Source organism: Astatotilapia calliptera, chromosome 23 (genome assembly GCF_964374335.1).
Source record: "Astatotilapia calliptera chromosome 23, fAstCal68.1, whole genome shotgun sequence".
Taxonomy (NCBI): Eukaryota; Metazoa; Chordata; class Actinopteri; order Cichliformes; family Cichlidae; genus Astatotilapia; species Astatotilapia calliptera.
The window spans coordinates 31,561,841-31,574,678 of record NC_137443.1 but is presented as its reverse complement, the minus strand read 5'-3'; the positions used below and the strand labels follow the sequence as shown (position 1 = coordinate 31,574,678).

Genomic DNA, 12,838 nt, shown 5'->3' with positions numbered 1-12,838 from the left:
TTGATTTTCTGGCTTGATAGTCTTATTTTTGCATTTTATTTTTGATCTTATATTGTTATTTGTATGATGTATGTATTTAGCAGGATTACCACCTGTAAAGCAAATTGCCTTCAACACAGCAACGTGACAAAGAAATAATCCCAGCGGTCCGTCAACACACTCACATGTCGTGCTTGGTGCCATCTAGGAGTAAATGTCAGAAATACAATTAAAACTGAGGTCAACTAGACACAAATGAGTTCTGTCATTTATTAATCTAGAAGATTCAAGTTTCTGACTTTTACACTGGGAGTCTCACTCTAAAAGAGTCTTCATCAATGACATAATAGAATTTATTCTGTATGCACATACTGGGCTTGCCTGGCTAATGGCTGTTTGCCTTAGGACATTTATGAGGCAGAAAGAAGGGAGTGGATAAAGGGGAAAGAGGGAGGGATGGAGAGAGAGTTGCACTGAAAGGAGTCCTGGCTGCTGCTTGTGCTGCTGTACTGCACAAGCAGCTGATCTCTGCACATAGATGTCTGACAGTAACATGTTCAACGGGGACTCGAATCTTGTGAAAGATGAGAATCTGAGCAGATAGGAGGACGGAGACACTCAAGAGTGAGAAGTTTGACCTGGTTTGGGGATGAACAGCTGCCAAGTGTTGGGTAAGAACATGGATTAAATGTCTCTGTCTACTGGTTTATTATCACAAGACGTTGTTCATTCAGAATGTTTATAAAAGTGATGAAAACTTTCTGCTCAAAACTGAGTACTTCTACCCACACGTGTTTTCTAAGCTTGTATAGTCAGATTGCATTGCAGTGCAATAATGCAATGAAAAGAAGTTACATGTCTAAAATGTCTGGTGTTTGTTTCACATGCATCTATTTCTGACATCAGAAACACTTTAGTAGCTGTCAGTCAAAGTGGATGAAAACCTTTATTTTCAGTAAAGGATTTTTTTTTTTTTTGGTGCAAAGTCTGCCTCGCTCTACATGTTTACAAGAAGATCAAATGAATGAAAAGAGCTTTTTTAGATCTTCATAGTAAATAAACATCTCTTAGGGAGCGCTATGCAGCAGGAGCTTTTAAATAACGCATATTACTAATGCGACTTAGAAGGACTGCGTTTATCTGTGTTTGGATGTGTTTGCATGCACAACACAGCTGTGTGTGTAAACAGTTGTCCACTTCTTTAAAGACAGCGTTTTTACTAATGCTGACATCATTGCTGCAGACTGGAGATGGCGGGCGGGGTTTCTCTCTCCCAGGACCTCACATTGGCTCTGTGGCCAGTTCATTACCCTCAAAATCAAAAACATACTACTCTTACAAGAAGGAGGAGAGCAGCCTGCGTGTATGTGTGGTGTCTCCTTCCTGTTTAGCTCATCATGTAGTATGCACCTAATTTGTCTAATGTGCTTGCATGGTGCACTGACAGACAAACCAAATGTGTAAAGGCAAAGAAAAACATGCCGTAATAAAAATTTTTGAAAAGGCAGACAAGGGGATTATCCTTCTTTGTAGACCTGACACATATGTTCCAACAACACGTTCTCACTCCCAACTCGTCAAACGTGTGACGCATGCTCAGGCTCCCTCTGCTGCACTTATGGACGCGCAGGGTACCCCCCTCGCGTCGGGAATTGACGTGAAGGGTCCTCCGATTGAAGAGATTACCGCGGAAGAGCCTGTTGTCCGTATATTTATATATTTCCGAAATCACATTGTAGTGACGTATACAGAACACAATAAATTATATAATGTAAACAACTACCTGAAAAACAGGTAGAACGATACTTGTATGCTGGGTAATGGCACAGCTAGCTACTGGGTGACTTTATTCACCCGCTTCGGCTGTTATCAGTCCATACAATGGGCGTTATTAGCACAAATCAGTCCCATAGATATGGGCCATCTCCTGCTAGATTGTTCAGAAGGTTGTTCTCATCCATCCAGATGGAGGATCACTAACAGGAGCGTGGAAGACTCCAGAATCCACTCTGGCTGGAATCCGGTGGATATGCAGTGTTTACAGGTAAGACCATTTAAACGGACAGCATTTATAGAATGACTATTAAAAGTCAGCGAGTGTCAGTAATGTTAATGTGGTTATCTTAGTAATACACAGAGTGCTAATATAACAGCTTTAAGATGCATTTGTAGATATTATTACGCGTTTTACCGTCTTTATGGTGCTAGCTTAAAGTTACGGTGTAAACGTTAGCTTATATTGGAGTAAAGCTGTTACTGGTTAAACGATGTTAGCACAGAAATATTAGCTTCTGTCATGACTGATGAAGTTACTAGTTAATAAAGTTTTCAGTAAAGTGTTTAATCGCAGCCACAGATTGACAGCAAATATCTCGATTAGCTTCAGTGCATCTATAATAAATATGTGCAAGTTTCAGTGCTTCGTTTAAACTGTATGATACTTATACTGACCCAGGGTCAGTGTAAAATACAATCCTAGCTGTGTGAACAAAGCCTGGCTCCTTTAATCCTGCATGACAAACCTCAGGATGCAGGTTATTATTACTCTTTCCTGCTGGCACACCTGTCACACCTGAGAGTCAGCTAGAAACTTACAGTGACGTGGACATCATGCAAAGACTGCCAGACTCTGTAATACTGCAAATGATCAGTGACTCAGGTTATCACTAAACTTTAAACGGCACCTCTGTGTCTCTGTGTGCTGAACATTTAGGATTGAGTCAGGCTGCATCAGCTGAAGCTGTTATTTGTATATATCAGTATTTTTTATTCAGGTGTGTGGAAAATACGTAAGACTGCAGTGAAGCCATGCACCAGATTAATCCCTGGCCAAAGGTATCGTACTTAAATCAGACTACTGATCCAGCCACATCAGCCTTTTGTGAGGTCTGTTTAAAGTAGACTAAAAGTGAACTGCAGGTTCCTGAGAGGTGGACTGTGAGCACAGAAACACATGTTCATACATACAGCTGCAGCAAACTTACATTAATTTTACATAGATTTGTTACTCTGATGTCTGTCTCTGTGTTAGTCCTCTGACAGACTGGTGACCTGTCCAGGTGTGCTCTACCTGTGACTACTGGGACAGGCTCTAGCTCCTGTAAAAGAAATTTTCTGTTATTCTCATTTAAAGTATTTAAGTGCTTATGCATATGCTTAGTTGTGACACTGTTACTGTTCAGTGAATGTTTCTAAAACTAGATGAACTTACTTCAGCGTCAGCAGTTTGAGAAAACAACTCCCTTTACAGGTGCTGATAAGGCCAAGGGCACAAAACAGCACAACCATTGATGCGTTAGGTTTCATAGCGAGACACGTGAAGTGTGGTAGGATCAGTTTAACTTCCTCCCTCTTCCTTGGAATGCATAAAGGAGGAGGAGCACGACCTCTGTGGCAGCGCTGACATGACTGAACTGTGATGTTTGATGTGTGTTGGCGCAGTAATAAATAGCTTGATCACAGCTCTTTCTGTGTTGCAGACTTTATTTAAAAAATTCCACGACCCCCCCACCCTCCCACTGTGAAGTGAACCTGAATTGAATATTCAGAAGACATTTGTTTAAATAGTTCTACAAATCTGACTTCCGGCTAGACCATGAGAGGGTGAGGACGCGTATACCAGCAGCTCCTGCACTTGATCTTACGAAATTACGATAATTATCAAAGTAATACATCTTCCTCCCGCAAAGTAATACAGGGATTGTGAAGAGTGCACTCCTCTCCAAATGCCTCCAAAAAAACTAAACCCGAAGTTAGTGGCGACAGAAACGACTGAATTTGATGTGGCCCCGACTGAAAATGACGGTGCCAAAGCTGGCACGCCAGCTAACTCCGCACTCGAGGAATATACACAAGGTAACAAACAAGTACTCACTGCGATCGCTTCCTTGGATACTAAGATAACTCAAATGAAAACAGACATCTGCGACACCCTACGCGGGGAAATCGCAATGCTGAGGGCTGAAAATGACGAGGCCATCACAGCTTTAAAAACGGTAATGGAAAATCATAATGCACAGCTGAAAGATCTATCAGAATCAGCGACAATCACCTCTAACTCCGTGGCGAAATTAGAAGAAAAAGTTAAACAACTCTCTAACAAAGTGGAACAACTGTCCGAAAAATGCATTGATCTGGAAGGGTGCTCAAAGAGGAGCGTTTACTCCAGCAAGAAACCTGCTTCGAGACCAACCCGGAGTCAAATATGGACTTCTATACCCTGCTAAACTTAAGGTGACATACAATGGTACGGAACTGGTTTTTATAGATCCCAACGAAGCACTCTGCTACGCACAAGAAAAATTCGGATCTCAATAAGGACGGCATAAGGTAGACAAACCAGAGCTTCACACCTGGTCCAGAGACACGTATTTACTTTGATATAAAAAACTATTACTTGCCCAGGAGCTATGTTGGACAAAGGAAGTTTTGAGATAGAGTATTTTGGTAAGCTTAGTTTTTGTTATAGCATCCCCTTAGATTTTTCTTTTCTTCTTTTTTTTCTTTTTGGGATACACGGAAGAGGATGCATTGCTTACGTCTTTGTTTTTTTTTTCTCTTTGTTACGGTTTCACATGGGTAGGGGGGTGGGGGGGTGAGGGTTGGGACCCGTATCTCGACTGCATAAATATGGAAAACACGAGAACTAAGCCGCCTTAAATTATACAAATGCAAGATAACGGAAAGGTAAAAAATATGGACTTAACTTTTTGTACTTGGAATGTGAAAGGTGTAAATGAACCTGTTAAAAGAGGTAAAGTGTTATCATACTTGAAATCTCTCAACGTGGATATTATTTTTTTACAAGAAACCCATTTGAAAAATGTGGCTCACAACAAACTTAAATGTAGATGGATAAATCAGGTATACTACTCCACACTTTCAGCCAAAACTAGAGGGGTAGCTATATTAATTAAGAAAGATACCCCGTTCAAGCATAACTCCACTATAGCTGATAAGAATGGGAGATATGTATTAGTGACTGGGGAGCTGCATACTACTCCGATCACTTTACTAAATATATATGGGCCCAATCATGACGATCCAGAATTCTACAGAAAGGTCTTCAGCTTAATTCCGGATATACCCAATAGTAATTTAATAATTGGAGGGGATTTTAACCTAGTATTAGACCCATACTTGGATAAATCCCTGTCCAAAAAAACCACACCGTGTAAAGGCAGTAATTTTATTAAAACATACATGAGGAATATGAATATCTGTGATGCGTGGAGAACTTTAAATCCATCAGGTAGAGAGTATTCTTTCCATTCCCACGTACACAACAGTTATTCAAGGATTGATTATTTTTTGGTGGATGGAAAAATGCTCCCCCTAATTCGAAATGTAACCTATCATAATATTATTATTTCTGATCACTGTCCCGTTACTTGCTCCTTTGTATTTAATAACCCCACTAAAACATACAGAAACTGGAGATTTGACCCACAATTACTGAACGACTTAAAATTCAAACAATATATAAACTCTCAGATGTCCTTATTCTTTGATACAAACGATAATGCCGAGACCTCTCCAGATATACTGTGGGAAACGTTTAAAGCTTATATTAGGGGGTTTATAATTTCATATCAAGCGTCACGGAATAAAAGGAATAAACTAGAACAACTAAATTTAGAAAAAAGAATCCACGACCTGGACGTCAACAATGCAATGGCTCCCTCTTTAGATAAGTATAACACCATTTGTGCACTAAAATATAAATTAAATCAAATATTAACTAGTAATATTAATAGAACTTTCACTTTTGTGAGACAGAACTATTTTGAATTTGGGGATAAACCTCATAAGTTGCTAGCCAGACAACTAAAGAAATTAGAAAATGACAGAGCGATTCATAAAATTAGAGCAAGTAATGGAAATCTGGTCACATCACACAAAGATATTAACGATAACTTTAGACAGTTCTACGATTCCCTTTTATACTTCTCATCCCACTGCAGGGCCTAATGATATGCAGGAGTTCTTAGATAAATGTGATCTTCCTGTGTTAGACCAGACAAATGCCAATATTTTGAATGCTAAGATCACAATTGAAGAAATCACTAAATCTATCGGATTACTAAAAAATAACAAGAGCCCAGGCCCAGATGGGTTAGGGAACGAGTTCTATAAATACTTCAAGATCAAACTAAGTCCATACCTATTTAAATTATATAACCACGCATATAAAATGAGCACTTTACCTCCAACATTGAATGAAGCAACTATTATAGTACTTCCAAAAAAAGGTAAAGCGTTGGAGGAAGTGGGATCATATAGACCTATCTCTTTATTAAATACAGATCAAAAAATTCTGGCTAAAATACTAGCGAGCAGACTTAATACAGTAATAGATAAACTGGTGCATCCAGATCAAACAGGTTTCATACCAAACAGGAGTTCTTTTAATAACCTCCGACGTCTATTTAATATAATCTATTCCCCCAAGGTGCAACAGGACCTACTTATACTTAGCTTGGATGCCGAAAAGGCATTTGATCATGTGGAATGGCCCTACCTTTTCGCAGTCCTAGAAAAATTTCAACTGGGACAAGATTTCATTTCTTGGATAAAACTACTTTATAAAAACCCTACAGCCAGAATTCTTACAAATCAGACATTATCAACTCAGTTTAAACTCAGCAGAGGTACAAGACAAGGATGTGCTCTTAGCCCATTATTATTTGCTCTGGCTCTGGAACCCTTAGCACAGACAATTCGCACCCATATGGATATACACGGCTATGACACAACATACACTTCTAATACTATATCGCTCTATGCTGATGACATATTATTATATATAACAAAACCATTAACATCCCTCCCAGCAATACTCTCCGTTATTGATAAATTCAGTACTTTCGCAGGCTACAAGATCAACTGGGGAAAAAGTGAAATACTGCCCATTAAATTAGAAAATAAACAATGGCTTACATCTCTCCCATTTAAAATAACCTATGAAAAAATTACCTACTTGGGCATCACAATAACAAAAAGATACAGTTCTCTAATGAAAGAGAACTTTCTTCCCCTACTGGAGAAACTTAAAAATAACATCCAGTACTGGAGGACGCTCCCTATTTCTCTAATAGGGAGAGTGAACTCAATAAGAATGGTATTCCTCCCGCAGTATTTGTATCTGGTCCAAAACATCCCAATTTTCTTGCCCAAATCTTTTTTCAAAAAGATGGACGCCATCATTATGCCATTTATATGGAATTATAAAACACATAGAATAAAAAAAGACCACCTATGCAAACACAGATCACTTGGTGGACTGACACTACCTAATTTCATGTATTATTACTGGGCATCAAATTTAAGAACAATTTCCCTTCTACTGGATGATACAGCAATACTCCCTAATGGCCTACAGATGGAGCGGGAGGATTGCCTTCCTCACTGTGTTGGTGGAATAATACTCTCTCTCCTATCCTTTTGACAAACTCATATTACAATTCGAATCCAGTGATTCATAATACCGTACAAATTTGGAGACAAATAATTAAACATTTCAAATTGAAAAAATTATCAATGTGTACATCCATTACAGCTAACCCCTCCTTCCTTCCATCATGTGTAGACGGAGCTTTCAACATATGGCAGGAATTAGGAATTTGTAAATTAAAAGATTTATACTTAAATGACACCTTCATGTCATTTCAACAACTAAAAGATAGATTTGGATTGCCTCATAGTCATTTTTTCAGATATCTTCAACTAAGAAATTATATCCGTACATATCTGCCACAATTCGAAAATATAACGTCCGATTTTTTGGACAGATGTCTTAGTGATGGAAGGGGGTTTGAACAGAGAATTTCAATATTGTATAACTCATTACAGGAGATGAGTACACCTTCAACTACCTCAATCAAAGAGGAGTGGGAAAAGGATTTTGGGACCCTCCTATCAGAAGATTTTTGGCAAGAGGCCTTACGTAATGTAAATACGCCTTTTATTAATTCCCGTCACTGTTTAATTCAGTACAAAATTATACACAGATTACACTATTCAAGGGAAAAACTTCACAAAATATACCCAGACTGCTCCCCCCTTTGTGAAAAACGCAAGATACATTATGGAAATCTGTTACACTGTTTTGCAATATGTCCAAAGCTTCAGGGTTTTTGGTATGACATTTTTACCTATATGTCTAATATCTTTAAAAGTAAGATTGAACCAAATCCGACAGCAATCATCTTTGGGATTTCCAAAGAAACACAAAATCTACAACACTCTCAAAAAAGGTTTATGTCATATGCACTGATTATTGCAAAGAAATTGATCCTGCAGCTTTGGAAAGGCAACGAGACCCCTGTATTAAAAATGTGGCTTACAGAACTTATAAACACTCTCCACCTTGAAAAAATAAGATATAGTATGAATGACAATGTAAAAGATTTTGAATTAATTTGGCATCCTTTACTTATATACCTTGGGAAAATATAAATTTTTGTTTCCTTTTTTCTCTTTTCTTTTACTGGCAGCCGGGGGATCGGGACCCATTACGGGTGACTGTGGGTTTTTTTTGTTTTTTTGTTTTTTTTCTTCTTTGTTTGTTTGTTCTGTTGTTGCTGTTGATGTTTATTATTTGCCTTGTTAGTTTAGAGAAAAAAAGGAGCATAAGTTATGTTATGTGAATTTACAATAACTATAATTATACTTGCTCTCAATAAAAGATATTTGAAACAAATAGTTCTACAAATCTGAGCTGTTGGTGTGTCCTTGGATTGTGTGGTAATAATATTAGAGCCTGCAAGCTTTCTTACTGAATCTCTACTATGAGTCATGTTACCTGAGATTAATTCTATGTTTACCTGTCAGCCTGGACGAATGTGCTGTGTGAAGGAAATTAAATTAAATCAGATCTGAACTGCGTACATTTAAGGAACCTGTTCATATTTAATATGAACCAGTGATTTTTTTGATTGCTGATTCCAAGAGAGTCTTTGTGGAAATCCTGTTTGGCTTTTTGTTATTTTAATTCTCTTCTCTGTTTTCCAGAACAGTTCTCCACAGTCACTGTCCACATGGGTCAGTGGCGCCAAGAAGCACTCTGCTAATGTGGGACTCTGACCAGCAACATCCAGCAGGACCCAGACAGCGTTTTCTATCTCCCAGCTGGAGGTTTTGTTTGTCTGTAACTGGAGAGTCAGATTTTTGTTGAGCTTCACACTTGCAGAGGTAAGTCAGTTTGCAGAGATCCCTCCCACCCTGGCTTTCTTATCTGAAACAGTAATATTTCAGTGACTGCTGCTTATACCACAGGTTAATACACGCTACCGATCCCTGATAGGAGAATCATCAATTTTGGCAACAAAGAAGCCTGGTGGATGTTTGTTTACAGTCTGATGGTGGGACATCATGCTCTGCATCTTCAAAGTTTGCCTCCTCATTATTATTCATACCCAGTAATGTGAAGTATGCTCATATCTACTATAACTGAACCAACCTGGTGCTCTTCATTTATGGAGGCTGTTGAGTCTGAATGTTGGATGTTGTGTATCTCGTGTTCTCTGGGCTTTGTTGTCCTCAGTCTTTTCGCAGGATCAGAAAACAAAACCAGGAGGCGCGTAAATGTTGCTTCTCCATGATGTTTCTTCAAATGTTTCTTCTGGATGATGATAAGACTGTGACACGGGATGCACCTTTGGTCTTGTGATGAAGCAAAGCTCAGGAAGAAGTGGGATTAAATGGTACCCACATGTGTGCTGCTGAGAAGGATGTACAGGGGCACCTGCAGCCAAATCCAAGCCTCAGGTTAGTTGTAGTTGCAGAATGCTATAGACTGAGACAGCTGAGGCATCAAATGTTTGATTAAACGGATGAAAAAGAGAAGTTTCTTCCCTATAATTATCACTTCTTAAAATCTGTAGCAACTTCAAGTCTGTCAGCGTGCGGAGCATGCTCAGAATGTGACAATATATTTTTGTTCAATATTTAATTTCTTTCAGTTGCAATTGGTAAATGAAAAAAAATATTTTCTTATAATTTAGCAAACTAATTTATCAAAAAAAAAATATATACATATATCTGTATTAGTTTTAATAAATTAATTTGACACCTGTATGGAAAATACCATATTGTATTCATACAGAATCAGTTTGGTATCATTGTTGGTCTGCTCACTGATTGTTGAAGCTAAGAGCTGCTTTGATCTGTTTAGATCTAAAGTATCCAAAGTTGAGCTCTGATGTTTCTTCACCCCTGTGTGTGATATGTGATTCCTACATGCTGGCAGAGCAGAGCAGCAGTTTGTGCTCACAGATGGTGACGGTGTGGAGAGACGGTGGTGTTTCCTCAGAAGAACCAGCAGAGTCACAAAGGACACCAGTCCATCTCACCACCTTGACTTGCTGACTGATGCTCGTCTGCACTGCACAGAGGAAATCAGCTGACCGAGGTTTGTCCAGTGACGTGTTATGAATGTATATTTGTTTTATGCTTACAGATATGTTTTTCTTGACAGAGGCTCTGCAGAGGTTAGACAAAGCAGAGAGAACATGTGCTTTACATTTTACTGTGATTTATTGAGATATTTGTTGCCTGATGTTCAGCAGGAATGGAGAAATAGAATCAAAGGGAGATGTTTTTGATGTTTTTGTAATGATGTAAATCTTCAATATTATTTATTTTCTTGGTTATATTAGGAGTGTTTCTGAGTGAGGGGGAGAGGAGTCATCATCCAGGTAAAGTGACGTGGATCAGTGGACACACTTGTCTCCCCTTTAAAGGAGACGATCCAAGTCATCCTTAAATGTTAGTGCTTTCAAATACACAAACATTTTTAAAGGACAGAAATGAACATCCAACTTTGACTGTAACACAAAATAAATCTTTGCATGTGTGTTTTCAAACTCTCAGATGGGCAGCATATCAGTCTTGGACTGTCTAACCTGCCGGAGCAGCACTGAATGACCACCACACACGAGCATGTTCCTGCAACATTCAGCATCTGATCCTTCATCTGTGTGCTTCTGCTTTTGGTAAGTAGAGTTACCCAACTCCAGTAACTCTAAACACATGCCATCCATTTCTAACGGCCTGGTTACTTCCTGTCAGTTACTTTAGAAACCATGTGGTCACCTGACCTAACACTGTTTCTTCTTCTTCCCCTTAATGTTCAAGTGTCACATGTCAAACAGCTGGAGAGGAAACTACACCAGTGTACTGGGATGTTTCACCAACACACCAGATGCTGTTCCTTCATGGTGACATCACCAGAGACAGCCCCGCCCACCTCAGGACCTCGCCATTGATCATGATGATTATAATGATGACAGCGAGCGGAACTAAGACTGTAAAAATCCACGACCAGAATGTTTCTTTCTAATTATGAATGAATACTGAGAGCCTCTTTCTGTGTTTTGTCTGTTTTGGGGTTGTTTTTTTTACCTCATTTGTTACTAACAAAGTTCACAAACTCACACAGTTTACATTCTGCATGTTTCCATCTTTACCAGCCACACTCCAACTGCATTTAAGAAAATAATCCTTAGAAATCGTCGTTTTTCTCTTTTGTAATTGATGATAATTCAGTGAATATACTGCGCTGCTTCCTTTTATTGCGTCACACATTGCTTTAAGTTTTTCAGTGTCCAGTTATTTTTTACTGCTGTTTGAATTCTCTGTATGTTTGACCCTGTAGACCATAGGTGTCAAACTCTGGCCCGTGGGCCAAATTTGGCCCGCAGCCTAATTACATTTGGCCCGCGAAGCCATACCAAATTACTATTAGAGCAGGCCTACTGGTATTATACAGCTAATATATATATTGTTTAGTATTAGGCTTTGCTTGTTCCATATTCAGTTTTTCAGCAAAACTTGTTTGAGTCCATAACAAAAGATTCATTCTTATATCTGGAGGAAGATTTTTTTTCAATAAATATTAATGTTAGCCCGCGACTTTGTTCCAGTTTTGAATTTTGGCCCACTGTGTATTTGAGTTTGACACCCCTGCTGTAGACTGTTTGATGGACTGCTTGTCTTCCTGTTTGTAACCGCCGCCTGTTTTTTAATAAAGATTTGGATTTCTGACTTCAACACAGGCTCTGCGTGTCCTCCCTTTGTGTCCTCTTCCTCTGTGAATGTGTTGCATGTGTCACAGATTCATTTTATTAACAGCTTTCCCACAGTGAGTTGCATCAGCATTCATTCACAACACATTGCAGAAGGATTCAGATTAATACAGTGATCTTACAGTCAGAATGATCCTGACAGAGTGCCACTGTAAACTATCTTTCATCAGGTAAATTTTAAAGTTCAGTATTTCAAAGCAGGAGTTATGAAGACTCATGCTGGCATTAGGACTAACAATATGTACTTACAAAGTCAAAGTTTTTTAATTATGCTAGAATATTGGAAGATAATCAACTTTTAGTGTTTTCCGCATATTAATTATTCTGAAATAGAGACGGTGACCCTAACTGTACAGAAGCACTAAACAACTGACAATCTAACAGACATCATTGGCCTGAGTCATGCACAGGGAGTCTGATCCTTTGCTGTGAGAGTCTGACAAGCATGTTTCTGGTCAGTTTGGAAGAAATAATATCACAATGTTGATCTTTCTTTCAATATTCCTTCTCTTTTACAACATAAACTGTGATCAAAGCTACTTATGTTCACAGCATGTAATAATACTGACAGTCCAGGGCATTGTGGTCTGTTGAGCTAGGGTTAGGGTTAGCAATTCAGACATATGTAATCAATATTAAACGTCTCTGACGTGGGCCACTGTCCGCAGTGTTGGGAAATCCATACCAGGCTGGAACGAGTCAAGGTAGGTGAGCATCCACGAGAAGACACAGCAGATGCATCCTACTAATACTGACAGGACCAGGAGGCTCCA

At 38.9% G+C, this 12,838-nt stretch overlaps 1 long non-coding RNA gene across 7 annotated transcripts; it reads left to right on the top strand.

Annotated features, from left to right (window-relative positions):
- Window positions 1–411: 411 nt before the first annotated feature.
- On the top strand, window positions 412–12,030 carry LOC145424204 (uncharacterized). 7 transcript variants are annotated; one of them, XR_013905187.1, is made up of 9 exons: window positions 412–650; window positions 1,945–2,023; window positions 7,831–7,929; window positions 8,997–9,171; window positions 9,256–9,747; window positions 10,229–10,390; window positions 10,638–10,746; window positions 10,852–10,973; window positions 11,116–12,030. It is a non-coding gene; the product is annotated as an uncharacterized LOC145424204 (long non-coding RNA). The 7 variants fall into 7 exon arrangements; XR_013905186.1 differs by having other exon boundaries at window positions 8,992–9,171; XR_013905184.1 differs by lacking the exon at window positions 7,831–7,929 and having other exon boundaries at window positions 416–650; window positions 8,992–9,171; window positions 9,256–9,408; window positions 9,524–9,747.
- The last annotated feature ends 808 nt before the right edge of the window (window positions 12,031–12,838 follow it).